The sequence below is a fragment of the Ovis aries genome, chromosome 26, assembly GCF_016772045.2.
Source record: "Ovis aries strain OAR_USU_Benz2616 breed Rambouillet chromosome 26, ARS-UI_Ramb_v3.0, whole genome shotgun sequence".
NCBI lineage: Eukaryota > Metazoa > Chordata > Mammalia > Artiodactyla > Bovidae > Ovis > Ovis aries.
In genome coordinates this window covers 9484528-9500358 of record NC_056079.1, presented here as the reverse complement: position 1 = coordinate 9500358, position 15831 = coordinate 9484528, and positions in this window count along the sequence as shown.

Here is a 15831-nt window from a genome sequence, read left to right as displayed (position 1 = left end):
TTGGGAAGGTTCCCTGGAGAAGGGAAAGGATGCCCACTCCAGTATTCTGGCCTGGAGAATTCCATGGAGTGTATAGTCCATGGGGTCATAAAGAGTCAGACATGGCTGAGAGACTTTCACTTTCAAAACAATCACAGTCCCAGTTTGAGATATTAGCAAACTACTATTTCACCTAAAATATAATTTATATTATTGTCATGTATCCTTATATGTTCATTCATGTCCGACTCTGCAACCCCATGGACTGGGCTCCTCTGTTCATGGAATTCTTCAGAGAAGAATACTGGAGTGGGTTGCCGGTTCCTTTTCCAGGGGATCTTCCTGACTCAGCAATTTAACGTGTGTCACTTGTGTAGGCTGCATTGGCAGGGATATTCCTTGCCACTACCTCATCTGTGCAGTTTCGATTACCACCCACTTGCTATCAATGTACAATGCTTATATGAACTTACATCAGTGACTAATTTAGATTATAAATCATGAATTATTATATCATTTTGCTTCTATTAATGTCTGTGCCCTTTCTGGTTTCAAAGTGATCCATTCTGGGTTCTCCTATAGTCCTGAGCTATATTCAGTATTTGTAGATAGCCAGGCTACCCTTCAAGTGGGTTAAGTCTTGTCTGACTCTGCGACCCCTGTAGCCTGCCCAGCTCCTCTGTCCATGGTATTTTCATGCAAGAATCCAGAATGGATGGCCATTTCCTTCTCCAGGGGATCTTCCTGACCAAGGGATTGAACCCAGGTCTTCTGCATTGCAGGCAGATCCTTTACCATCTGTACCACCAGGGAAGCCCCATAGACAGACAGGCTGACGGAGCTACATTTAATGTGGGCTAGGACTTGGACCCTTCATTGTCATACCTGCACTTGGACAAAGGTCTCCTCAAGCAGCAGAATACAAAGAAACTATGGGGCTAAAAATAACTGCATGCATGTGCAGCTGGGACAAATTATGAACAATTAAATGCAAAAAGGCCAAAACCCAACTACTGCTTCTAGATGCCAAGAGCAAAAGCAGGGTACTAGGCATGAACCCCATGCACAGCACCCTGGAAGGAGTGGGCAGACCACGTAAGCCACTCCTGCTTCCTGATCCACCAGTCCACACCTGCGGCGGCGGCTGCTGCTGCTGCTAAGTCACTTCAGTCGTGTCCGACTCTGTGTGACCCCAAAGACGGCAGCCCACCAGGCTCCCCCGTCCCTGGGATTCTCCAGGCAAGAACACTGAAGTGGGTTGCCATTTCCTTCCCGGAGTCCACCCCTACCCTCATGCTATTTAAGGCACCAGCCTGCCTTCCTCACAGAGTGAGCATGAGCACCTGTTTCTTGTTCTGCCTCTGTTATGCTGAAGCACCAGTCCCAGTAAAGTCCTGCTTGAATTCATTGGCCTTTTACTAATTTCTACACGGACTCGATGGACGTGAGTCTGAGTGAACTCCAGGAGATGGTGATGGACAGGAGGCCTGGCGTGCTGCGATTCATGGGATCGCAAAGGGTCGGACACGGCTGAGCGACTGAATCACCTGCCTGCCTGCCTGATTAAGGAATCTGAGGACCCAGGTCCGAAAGAGCGTTACTCTTGATGAATTCCATTTTGCAAACAAACTGACACCTGCTTTTCATTTCTCTTTATAAGTCACGTTTTCTCCTCTGATTCCCCCCTTCCCCGCGTGTAAATATATCATTATTCCCAAGAGTAGACGACTGGGTGATGCAGACAACCAGACCTGCTGGAGCAGCATTTAGTTGCAAACCTCACGGACAAAAGAATAGTGGGTGGATGTGCAGATTCCTACGTGGCCTTGCATTTGGGGAAAATTTAGTTTTCTTTTTAAAGCTTTATAGTTTAAAAACCAGTTGAGGTTAAGAGACAAGAACATGAAACCTTCTAACAGAGAGTCAGACAGACAGAAAGGAGGACTGGGCAGAGGCTTAAATGTCCCCAAGTTGGAAAAGATGTCATTACGGATTCTTCTCAGTCCGTGTTTCCTTCAGTGCTCTGCAGAGGATCACTGGAGGGCCAGAGGCGTCCATCCCGGCCTCCTGTTTCTCAGACCACCTGCAGAGGTCAGAGAAAGAGTTTTCCCCGGAGTTCAGTCCTGCAGCGGCGGGTCTTTTTCTTTCTGAACTTTCAGATATCGACTTTGTCAAGTCCCTTCTCTTTCTGAGCCTCCTCTATCGCCAGGTAGACTATCCGCTCAAAGCCGTCCGTGACTTCCCCACGTCCAGGTGCTCCACATGGAGCTCATCACATCTGTTCTTAGGCAGAACATGGACGCCCGTCTCCCATCGGCCTCTGCTCACCCGCGCACCCGGGCCTCTGGAGAGGCTGCGCGTGCGCACTGAGCTCAGGGCGGGTCTCTGGGCCGCGCGCACCTGTCTCTGAGGGTCGTTCTTTCGCAGCGAGTCCAGCCTGAGGTACACGGACCATTCCCTCAGGGCGATGGCTCCTTAAATGGGGACGCCCCACAGGGCCCAGGATATCCCTGGGACAGTTCTAGAAACTCACCTGAACCGGTGAAGCTCTCCTCATTCGCATCCTCATTCGTCTGAGGCAGGTGAGGCCGGCTCACTGCCGGGGGTGGGGGAGCACTGTGCCCCCAAGACTTAGTGCTCAGGAGCATCTCCTCTGCCCAGCAGTGTCATCTCCAAACAGGAGAGTGACCTCCGTCCAGGAGTGTCAGCTCTAAACAGGAGCGTCTCCTCCTCCGCCCGGGAGTGTCGCCTCTCAGGTGAGTCCTGCGCGGTCCGACCCTCCGGCTGCCCTGGGGTGGGTTAAGGGGTGCTTCTGAGGGCCAGCCTCTCATCACCTCCAAGCAGGTGGACCTTTGGGTCATAGCTCGGCCAATCCAGGTGGCAGGACCCCGGGCACGGGGAGTGAACCCCTGGCCTCAGGTCTCTCGGCTCCTCAGGGAGGCTTCAGGCCGGGCGTCCTGCCCCGTGGTCCTGGTGGTGCGGCCCAGCCCTCGAAGGTGATTCCCAGGCTTCAGGCCGACATCGCCCAACCATCCGCTGGCCCTCGGCCTCCTCCCGCTGAGGACCTGGGCCGTGGGCGGCCGGGCGGTGGTCTCAGGACCCCAACATCCTCTGGGGGATTCTTGGGAGTGAGGCAGGACCGGGAGTGGACTTGAGCTGCGCTTCTGTGTTTTGTCTTGGGACATGAGAGCAGGAGGGTCTTCTAGTCCTTTCCCTGGTTGTACCACACGTGGGGCCACATCCCACGTGGCCTGCAGAGCCAGCCCGGACCTTGGGGTTGACGTGACGCTGAGCTTGGGCCTGGTTTCCAGCATAGCAGTTGCACCTGTGCTGCTCGGGCAGGGAACTTGTTGGATGGTTTGGGTCCTCAGCTTTCCTGGTTGGGGTTGCAACACCTTGCCCCTGATGTGACCAGTAGTTGGTTGGGATTAATTTGTTCTTATTAATCTTGGCCTTGGTCATTTTTCAAGGAGCTTTGTGAGAGACCAAGCTCTTTTTTGAGAGACCAACCTATAAGGATCAATCCGCTTGACTAAAATAAACCACTCCCTGATTAAAAAATGTATATATATATTTTCATTAGACTATGAACAATAGGTTTACTGAAAAGACTGTACTACCATTTCTAAGTTCATAATGTTTACAAAATTGTAACTTGATCATAATTTAATATGAACAATTATAAAATTAAATGAAAATTTGTCACATATAAATATTTGTTATACATATGAAAGGTAGAACAGGAAGCTCAGAAATTGTTAAAAATATGACTGGTAATACAGTATAATTATAAAAATCAGTGGTCGGACACGACTGAAGCAACTTAGCAGCAGCAGCAGTAGCAGCAGCAGTGTGTCAAGAAATAAACTTTTGCAGCTTCCACAATGCAAAACTATTGGAGTTTAACTCCTGTTTTGTTCTGAAAGAAATAATATGTTCATGTGATAAAAGAGAAAACTTTAGCCATTCAAAAATGAATTATGTAGCTTGTGATACACTTCCTTCATTACTGCCAAGTGACAGCCTGTTTTCTAGAACTCTCCACTCCTTAAAATATCTGGTTTTATTTAATTTGATTATTACTAGCTTAATTCTAATGAATACAATTAAAATGCAGTACAGCAGTTTGAGATTTCATATCCTCCCGTCTGTTCTTACAGGCAGTAAACAGGGATACAGCCTCTGCAGACAGTCTAGGGTCTTCAGAAAAATTCCTGAATTTCTTTGCCTACATTCTGTAATTTTAAAATAGGACAATAATGGTATATCCCTTATAAGTATGTGGATTCATTAAATTAATATGTATAAATTCAGAACTGTGCACAATAGTCACATCATGTTATTATTAGTCATATGAGGAAACTGAAAGATATGAATCACATACCCAATTAACTGACTTTTATCTTCAACTTCCTTTCCCAAATTTTTATTAATTTATGCAATTCATGGTTATTCTCTGTTAACCGTTATGATTTAAAATAGGATGTAACTCTGTGTTTTGATCCATTCAATTTAGATATATTTATTGACCATATTCAGTTCAGTTCAATCGCTCAGTTGTGTCCAACTCTTTGCGACCCCATGAACCACAGCACGCCAGGCTTCCCTGTCCATCACCAACTCCCGGAGTCCACCCAAACCCATGTCCATTCAGTTGGTGATGCCATTCAACCATCTCATCCTCTGTGGTCCCCTTCTCCTCCTGCCCTCAATCTTTCCCAGCATCAGAGTCTTTTCAAATGAGTCAGCTGTTTGCATCAGGTGGCCAAAGTATTGGAGTTTCAGCTTCAACATCAGTCCTTCCAATGAATACCCAGGACTGATCTCCTTTAGGATGGACTGGTTGGATCTCCTTGCAGTCCAAGGGACTCTCAAGAGTCTTCTCCAACACCACAGTTCAAAAGCATCAATTCTTCAGGGCTCAGCTTTCTTTATAGTCCAACTCTCACATCCATACATGACTACTGGAAAACCATAGCCTTGACTAGACAGACCTTTGTTGACAAAGTAATGTCTCTGCCTTTGAATATGCTGTCTAGTTTGGGCATAACTTTTCTTCCAAGGAGTAAACATCTTTTAATTTCATGGCTGCAGTCACCATCTGCAGTGATTTTGGAGCCCAGAAAAATAAAGTCAGCCACTATTTCCCCATCTATTTACCATGAAGTGATGGGACTGGGTGCCGTGATCTTAGTTTTCTGAATGTTGAGCTTGAAGCCAACATTTTCATTCTCCTCTTTCCATTTCATCAAGAGGCTCTTTAGTTCTTCTTCACTTTCTGCCATAAGAGTGGTGTCATCTGCATATCTGACCATATTCATTGGTTCCTTATTCTCAAATGTAAGTAAAGTATCATTGCTGTACTTTTTTTACTCTCTGATTTTTTTTTGCTCTAGCATCATTAAAGCTTCTAACATTGGTACTATAACAGTCTATTAATACATTGCTTTATCTAAAGATCAGTTCTATATATTGAAAAGCATTGAATACCACTTAGTAGGAGCTGATGATTATGGCTTATTTTGTGCTAGGCACTGTGCTAAGTACTAAGTATAGGAGATAAATGATCTCAATTTATGATGAAACCAACTGTGGGAGAACAGTCTTAATTTTAGACCCCTACTTTATAAATGGGGTACTGTTCTTAAAAATATGCAGAGTACATCATGAGAAACAATGTGCTGGAAGAAGCACAAACTGGAATCAAGATTGCCGGGAAAAATATCAATAACCTCAGATATGCAGAAGACACTACCCTTATGGCAGAAAGTGAAGAGGAACTAAAAAGCCTCTTGATGAAAGTGAAAGAGGAGAGTGAAAAAGTGGGCTTCAAGCTCAACATTCAGAAAACAAAGATCATGGCATCTGATCTCATCACTTCATGGGAAATAGATGGGGAAACAGTGGAAACAGTGTCAGACTTTTTTGGGGGGCTCCAAAGTCACTGCAGATGGTGATCGAAGCCATGGAATTAAAAGACGCTTACTCCTTGGAAGAAAAGTTATGACCAACCTAGATAGCATATTCAAAAGCAGAGACATTGCTTTGCCAACAAAGTTCTGTTTAGTCAAGGCTATGGTTTCTTCAATGGTCATGTATGGATGTGAGAGTTGGACTGTAAAGAAAGCTGAGCCCTGAAGAACTGACGCTTTTGAACTGTGGTGTTGGAGAAGACTCTTGAGAGTCCCTTGGACTGCAAGGAGATCCAACCAGTCCATTCTAAAGTAGATCAGTCCTAGGTGTTCTTTGGAAGGAATGATGCTAAAGCTGAAACTCCAAAACTTTGGCCACCTCATGCGAAGAGTTGACTCATTGGAAAAGACTCTGATGGTGGGAGGGATTAGGGGCAGGAGGAGAAGGGGACGACAGAGGATGAGATGGTTGGATGGCATCACTGACTCAATGGACGTGAGTTTGAGTGAACTTTGGGAGTTGGTGATGGACAGGGAGGCCTGGCGTACTGCAATTCATGGGGTTGCAAAGAGTCGGACATGACTGAGCGACTGAACTGAACTGATTCATTAAAACTCCATTTTATAAATGAGACTGATGTATGGAGAGATTTTAGAAAACTTCCTGAAACTCATCACTTTATAAATGAAGGAAGTTCATATGTAGAATCCATATATAGCTACCAGCATGCTTATAAGGTTGGTTATGATACCACTCAAATATATTTACAAATCAGTATCATGGTTATTGTAAATATTATAAATGATATGTGTGCATGCTCAGTTACTTCAATCATGTCTGACTCTTTGAGACTCTCTGGACTGTAGCCTCAGACTCCTTTGTCCATGGGATTCTCCACGAAAGAATACTGGAGTGGGTTGCCATACCCTCTTCCAAGGGACTTCCTGATCCACGGATTGAACCTGGGTCTCCTACACTGCAAGTGGAGTTTTTACTGCTGAGCTGCTAGGGAAGCCCAATTAAGTATGGTGATAGACTTTCAAGTAAGAAAATACAGATCTTTTTCTTTAAACTACTTGACGGATAATGTTCAGACCATCAAGTTCAATACTTTTTCTTTCACTCTACCAATTTCTCAAAGCTATGTGGTATGTTAGATTGCTTTATAATCATACCATAACTGTTTCTACAGTATTATGGTTTTTCTGGACTCTCTAGTGAATATTTCTTTGTACACAGACAAGTCATTGCATTTCCTGTAATGTACATTTTGCTAACTGGGAACTACCATTTTGTTGACCAAAAGACATCTTTATCTTCTAACTTTTAATAATTTAAATGTAACGATTATTTTGCTAATAAGTCATTCTTCATGGAGCCTCCTTTTACTTCCTTATTTTTTTTATTCTTATTTTTATTTTCCTGGAGTTCATTCTTTTGTTAGTTTGAATATTGAAGTTGACTGAATCAGAATGACTCCAAATAGTAGTGACTTAAAGATAATTTACTTCTGAGAGGGTGCACAGAAAAGGGAACTCTCTTACACTGTTGGTGGAAATGCAAACTAGTGCAGCCACTATGGAGAACAGTGTGGAGATTCCTTAGAAAAATGGAAATAGAACTGCCATACGACCCAGCAATCCCACTGCTGGGCATACACACTGAGGTAACTAGAATTGCAAGAGACACGTATACCCCAATGTTCATCACAGCACTGTTTACAATAGCTAGGACATGGAAGCAACCTAGATGTCCATTGGCAGATGAAGGGATAAGAAAGCTGTGGTACATATACCCAATGGAATATTACTCAGATATTAAAAAGAATGCATTTGAATCAGTTCTAATGAGGTGGATGAAACTGGAGCCTATTATACAGAGTGAAGTAAGTCAGAAAGAAAAACACCAATACAGTATATTAACATATATATATGGAATTGAGAAAGATGGTAATGATGACCCTATATGTGAGATAGCAAAAGAAACACAGATGTAAAGAACAGACTTTTGGACTCTGTGGGAGAAGGCGAGGGTGGGATGGTTTGAGAGAATAGCATTGAAACATGTATATTACCATATGTGAAATAGATCACCATCCAGGTTTGATGCATGAGGCAGGGTGCTCAGGGCTGGTGCACTGGGATGACCCTGAGGGATGGGATGGGGAGGGAGGTGGGAGGAGGGTTCAGGATGGGGACACATGTACACCCATGGCAGATTCATGTCAGTATATGGCAAAACCACTACAACATTGTAAAGTAATTAGCCTCCAGTTAAAATAAATAAATTAATTAAATGAAAAAAAGTTTACTTCTTGCATAAGTGGTGGTCTTTGACTTGTTAAGAAACTCCATAATTTTCAGGTTGTTGTTGTGTTTTCTCTGTCATCTTCAACACTTCATTCTCATGTTCCAATATTTCCATCTCAGTTTTCTCTATTACATCACTATGTGCAAGGAAAGAAGAAATGGGAAAGGCAGTAAAGTAGGGGAAGATTCTCTTTCTGTTAAGGGAACATCCCAGAGGACTCCTTTTTAAAATTTTATTTATTTATTTAATTGGAGTATAATTACTTTACAATATTGTGAGGTTTTTGCCATACATCAGCATGAATTGGCCATAGGCATACGTGTGTCCTCTTCCTCCTAAACCACTCGCCCCCCTCTAAAACCTTCCCCAGCCTATCCTTCCAAGTCATCACAGAACACCAGCTTTGGGTTCCCTGTGTCATACATCAAACTCCCATTGGATATTTATTTTACATATATTAATGTATATGTTTCAATGCTATTCTCTCAGATCAACCCATTCTGTCCTTCCCCCTAGATTCCAAGAGTCTGTTCTTTACGTGTATGTTTCCTTGCTGCTCTGCATGTAGGATCATCAGTTCAGTTCAGTCGCTCAGTCCTGTCTGACTCTTTGTGACCCCATGAATCGCAGCACGCCAGGCCTTGCTGTCCATCACCAACTCCCAGAGTTCACTCAGATTCACATCCATCGAGTCAGTGATGCCATCCAGCCATCTCAAACTCTATCGTCTCCTACTCCTCCTGCCTCCAATCCCTCCCAGCATCAAAGTCTTTTCCAGTGAGTCAACTCTTCCCCATGTGGTAGCCAAAGTACTGGAGTTTCAGCTTTAGCATCATTCCTTCAAAAGAAATCCCAGGGCTGATCTCCTTAAGAATGGACTGGTTGGATCTCTTTGCAGTCCAAGGGACTCTCAAGAGTCTTCTCCAACACCACAGTTCAAAAGCATCAATTCTTCAGCGCTCTGCATTCTTAACAGTCCAACTGTCACATCCATACCTGACCACAGGAAAAACCATAGCCTTGACTAGATGGACCTTAGTCGGAAAAGTAATGTTTCTGCTTTTGAATATACTATCTAGGTTGGTCATAACTTTTCTTTCAAGGAGTAAGCGTCTTTTAATTTCATGGCTGCTGTCACTATCTGCAGTGATTTTGGAGCCCCCCAAAAATAAAGTCTGACACAATTTCCACTGTTTCCCCATCTGTTTCCCATGAAGTGATGGGACCGGATGCCATGATCTTCGTTTTCTGAATGTTGAGCTTGAAGCCAACTTTTTCACTCTCCTCTTTCACTTTCATCAAGAGGCTTTTAGTTCCTCTTCACTTTCTGCCACAAGGGTGGTGTCATCTGCATATCTGAGGATTTTGATATTTCTCCTGGCAATCTTGATTCCAGCTTCTGTGTCTTCCAGTCCAGCGTTTCTCATGACTTACTCTGCATAGAAGTTAAATAAGCAGGGTGACAATATACAGCCTTGACGTACTCCTTTTCCTATTTGGAACCAGTCTGTTGTTCCATGTCCAGTTCTAACTGTTGCTTCCTGACCTGCACACAGATTTCTCAAGAGGCAGGTCAGGTGGTCTGGTATTCCCATCTCTTTCAGAATTTTCCACAGTTGATTGTGATCCACACAGTCAAAGTCTTTGGCATAGTCAATAAAGCAGAAATAGATGTTTTTCTGGAACTCTCTTGCTTTTTCATGATCCAGCAGATTTTGTCAATTTGATCTCTGCTTCCTCTGCCATTTCTAAAACCAGCTTGAACATAGGAAATTCACAGTTGACATATTTCTGAACCCTGGCTTGGAGAATTTTTAGCATTACTTTACTAGCATATGAGATGAGTGCAATTGTGCAGTAGTTTGAGCATTCTGTGGCTTTGTCTTTCTTTGGAATTGGAATGAAAACTGACCTTTTCCAGTCCTGTGGCCACTGCTGAGTTTTCCAAATTTGCTGGCATATTGAGTGCAGCACTTTCACTGTATCATCTTTCAGCATTTGAAACAGCTCAGCTGGAATTCCATCACCTCCACTAGCTTTGTTCGTAGTTCATAGGATTCTAAGGCCCACTTGACTTCACATTCCAGGATGTCTGGCTCTAGATGAGTGATCACACAATTGTGATTATCTGGGTCGTGAAGATCTTTTTTGTACAGTTCTTCTGTGTATTCTTGCCACCACTTCTTGATATCTTCTGCTTCTGTTAGGTCCATACCATTTCTGTCCTTTATCGAGCCCATCTTTGCATGAAATATTCCCTTGGTATCTCTAATTTTCTTGATGAGGCCTCTAGTCTTTCCCATTCTGTTCTTTTCCTCTGTTTCTTTGCACTGGTTGCTGAAGAAGGCTTTCTTCTCTCTTCTTCCTATTCTTTGGAACTCTGCATTCAGATGCTTATATCTTTCCTTTTCTCCTTTGCTTTTCACTTATCTTCTTTTCACAGCTATTTGTAAGGCCTCTCCAGACAGCCATTTTGCTTTTTTGCATTTCTTTTCCATGGAGATGGTCTTGATCCCTGTCTCCTGTACAATATCATGAGCCTCCATCCATAGTTCCTCAGGCACTCTATCAGATCTAATCCCTTAAATCGATTTCTCACTTCTACTGTATAATCATAAGGGATTTGATTTAGGTCATACCTGAGTGGTCCAGCAGTTTTCCCTACTTTCTTCAATGTAAGTCTGAATTTGGTAATAAGGAGTTCATGATCTGAGCCACAGTCAGCTCCCGGTCTTGTTTTTGTTGGCTGTATAGAGCTTCTCCATCCTTGGCTGCAAAGAATACAATCAGTCTGATTTCGGTGTTGATCATCTGGTGATGTCCATGTGTAGAGTCTTCTCTTGTGTTGTTGGAAGAGGGTGTTTGCTATGACCAGTGTATTTTCTTGGCAAAACTGTATTAGTCTTTGCCCTGCTTTATTCCGTATTCCAAGGCCAAATTTGCCTGTTAGTCCAGGTGTTTCTTGACTCCTACTTTTGCATTCCAGTCCCCTATAATGAAAAGGACATCTTTTTTGGGCATTAGTTCTAAAAGGCCTTGTAGGTCTTCATAGAACCGTTCAACTTCAGCTTCTTCAGGATTACTGGTTGGGGTATAGACTTGGATTACCATGATATTGAATGGTTTGCCTTTGAGATGAACAGAGTTCATTCTGTTGTTTTTGAGATTGTATCCAAGTACTGCATTTTGGACTCTTTTGTTGACCATGATGGCTACTCCATTTCTTCTGAGGGATTCCTGTCCACAGTAGTAGATATAATGGTCATCTGAGTTAAATTCACCCATTCCAGTCCATTTTAGTTCGCTGATTCCTAGAATGTCCACGTTCACTCTTACCATCTCTTGTTTGACTACTTCCAATTTGCCTTGATTCATGGACCTGACATTCCAGATACCTATGCAATATTGCTTTTTACAGCATCAGACCTTGCTTCTATCACCAGTCACATCCACAGCTGGATATTGTTTTTGCTTTGGCTCCATCCCTTCATTGTTTCTGGAGTTATTTCTCCACTGATCTCCAGTAGCATATTGGGTACCTACTGACCTGGGGAGTTCCTCTTTCAGTATCCTATCATTTTGCCTTTTTATACTGTTCATGGGGTTCTCAAGGCAAGAATACTGAAGTGGTTTGCCATTCCCTTCTCCAGTGGACCACATTCTGTCAGACCTCTCCACCATGACCCGCCTGTCTTGGGTTGCCCCATGGGCATGACTTAGTTTCATTGAGTTAGACAAGGCTGTGGTCCTAGTGTGATTAGATTGACTAGTTTTCTGTGAGTATGTATCATCTTTCTAGATTCAATATATATGCGTTAATATGCAAGATTTGTATTTCTCTTCCTAACTTGCTTCACTCTCTATAATAGGCTCTAGGTCCATCCATCATTAGAACTGGCTCAAATGTGTTTGTTTTTATGGATGAGTAATACTCCATTGTTGTAGGTAGCACAACTTCCATATCCATTCATCTACCGATGGGCATCTAGGTTGCTTCCATGTCCTAGCTATTGTAATAGTGCTTCAGTGAACACTGTGTACATGTGTCTTTTTCAACTCTATTTTCCTCAGGGTATATGCCCAATAGTGGGGTTTCTGGGTTGTATAGTAGTTTTATTCCTAGTTTTTTAAAGAAGTCAACATAGTGATTCTATCAGTTTGCATTCCCGTCAACAGTGTAAGAGGGTTCCCTTTTCTCCACACACTCTCCAGCATTTATTGTTTGTAGACTTTCATGATGGCCATTCTGACCAATATGAGATGATACCTCATTGTGGTTTTGATTTGCTTTTCTCTAATTATGAGTGATGCTGAGCATCTTTTCATGTATTTATTAGTCATCTGTATGTCTTCTTTGGAGAAATGTCTGTTTAGGTCTTCTGCCCACTTTTTGTCAGATGGTTTCATTTGCTATCATTTTCTCCCATTCTGAGGGTTGTCTTTCACCTTGCTTGTAGTTTCCTTCATTGTGCAAAAACTTTTAAGTTTAACTAGGTCCTATTTGTTTATTTTTTGTTTTCATTTCCATTAATCTAGGAGGTGGGTCATATAAGATCTTGCTGTGATTCATGTCAAAGAGTGTTCTGCCTATGTTTTCCTCTAAGAGTTTAATAGTTTCTGGTCTTACATTTAGGTCTTTAACCCATTTTGAGTTTATTTTTGTGTATAGTGTTAGAAAGTGTTCTAATTTCATTTTTTTACACATAGTTGACCAGTTTTTCCACAATCACTTGTTGGAGAGACTGTCTTTTCCCCATTGGATCTTTAACATTTACATTGCAATTGTCAGAACCTAGGCACAGAGCCACTCCTTTCTGCAGAAAAGTTGGAAAAACTCTTTAGCTGGGTGATCATTGCCCAGCTAAACACGCTTACATTGTAAAAAGAGATTATATGGCTGCTAGGGTCTCTGCTATGGTTCAAAAAATACCTACACATTTTTTATTCACACAGAGAATCCACAAAGTTCTTTTTCCTTGTATCATCCACCCCAGGATTTCTGGCTGATATGCAGTCTCCTCTTTCAGGGTTCATTGTAGTTCCATGTAGTCTGATCACAGATACTTTTAAAATATAAACTTAAAAAAAAAAAAAAAGAACCAAGGCAGATTATTTGCACACTCTGCCCCCATACACACCAAATATAAAATGGTTTGTCAGAAATAGATAATTACGATACAGCATATAATTTGAAGAAAGGGAAAAGATACTGAAACAACCATCTTATAGGTATTATTGTATTTTGCATGGCCAGAATTATGAAGACTTTTGACTGAGGTGAGGAGACAGTTTCCCCCAGTTAGCCCATTTGTCATCCCTGTACTGCTTTCTAGGAGAAGTTACTTAATTCTCTACTGTCTACTGACCTTGGTTGTGCTGAGTGGTCTTTCCTTTTCTGTGAGATCTACAGAATATTTGCAACTCAATTTTTGTTGATGCATTTTGGGATAGAGATGTCACAGGCTTCTGCAGGTTAAGGCATAGTCTCTTTAACAATACATTTTCAGAAATGAAAAAGAAATGTAGGCTTTCAGTCTTGTTGCTTTTTTGTCAATTTCTTGCTCAAATTACCCCAACAGAGCACCCATCTGGACATAGATATTAAACCTGAACACTTTCACCTTCTTTGTACTGGTTTTTTTGGTTTGTCCTTCAAGATCTCTCTCAGACCACAGGAAGCTAAAATTAGGCCAGTTTTGAATATTTATTTACCAGTCAACACTGATTTTAGCAAGCTATATTGTCAATGATAAGTTTGATAATTTTTTGATTTTTATTACTCTGTAGATGACCTGTATTTTTATCATATAAATTACTTTTCAAATTATGTATTTTTCATTGAAATTTTCAACACATCTCTGTGTTGAGGTCAGGGAACTCAATGTGCTTTTCAATTAAAAGACTGAATGATATATATGATAGTCATTTTATTAATTACCATAGACATTTTCTGTCTTCCTGATCTCTGTCTAATACCTATATTCCAATAACTGGTGCTGTTAGAAGTGTGCTATTTTTTACATAACAATTGCAGTTTTGATGGGATTTTGGGGAGAAATTAAATTTAAAATGTGTTCTCAATCCACCCCCATTAAAAACCTCAAAAATGTGCACAGATGTTAATAAAGACTAGAGCTTTGAAAATGAGAATACTTACCAGGATCATTCCCAATTCACAAACTATTTTGGAAGACACAGATATTTTAATAAGTTATACTTTCTTTTCATCTGTAATAAGAATAAAAATAATAAAGTTATTGTTTCATTAATTTTTATTTTGCTTTTGCCATTTTTCAAATGTTTAATATTAAAATAATAAGTGTATTTTCTGTTCCAAAGTTAGAAAACGTTAGAGTCTCTGAATAATTTGAGATAAAGAGCAAAGTTAAAATGACTGATTATATCACACTCTTTCCCATGACTATATCAATGTGAAAAGCAGAGTGTTCTTTATATGTAAATAAATGTGATTTGGAACTGTTTTTCATTCTCAAATGATACTAGGACCTGATTGATGGCTTTACATTAATAAATCTCTAGACATTGAAAGACTGCTTAGGTTGTTGGAAACCCCAAAGCAACTGAGCAGTGTGGCAGCTGAGAGGAGTGTATGTGTACACTGTAGATGTGGTTATGTGTTTATATATAAAATATTATTTGTTGCACATTTTAAATCATTGACCTCATGTGATAATTTATTGATCACTATTTAGAACTATTTTTTATGTCTCTGTATGCACATATACATATGCACCTGCCTTCTTGGGTATAATTTAATTAATTGAGGAATTCATGTTACTGCTTAGCTTGTTTTCATAATGTGCCCACAATATTTTCTCCAAAGGCCCTAAGAAACAATGTACAATAAATAAATACCCAAATGTCATTATTCTTTGTTTCAATGTATGACATAATTCAAGTAATTTGCTTCCCTATCATCCTAGCCTTATATGATGAATGAGACAGATTACTCTGATGTCAAAACTTCTTCCTCATATGTTCTCCTCCTTCAGACTTTCAACCTACTTATTATGTAATTACCAGCTAATAAATTTTTTTTCACAGAAGATGTTGTGAAATATTCCTTGAATAACTTTGTACTTATGTTTTAGTGGATCTGTGAGAATGAGACAATATTTTGGTGGATTTAATAGAAATGAGAAAACATTTGCAGGGGAGAGAAAATAACATGCATGGTGGCTGTTTGGGAGAAATGATGTTAAGAAAGTTTGTGGTAGTGTTCATTTCATATCGTTTTGTTTCTTAGTATGTGAAAAGCAATATATTTTTATGTTCCTGAGAAGAAAGCAACACAAAATGTAAAATCATTGAGAACAGAAAACTGCTAGAGCCATGTATATAACTGGCAAAAGATTGTGCCTAGAAAATAAAGGGAGGGTTTACTTGCCATGATAACACTGGCAATTTATGAAGATAACAGTTGGAGAGGCAGAACAGGGGGTGCAGATCCTGAAAGGTGGGTACATGTGGTTGTGGGAGTCTGTAGAACATCTTCCCTAACATTGCAGTTAACACCAGCAAAGGGTAAATCAGGATATTCCTTGACATTAGGGAGAAGAGAAGAGAGCTAGAAATTTAATGAGAGAAAAGATATAAAGAAGCATCTAG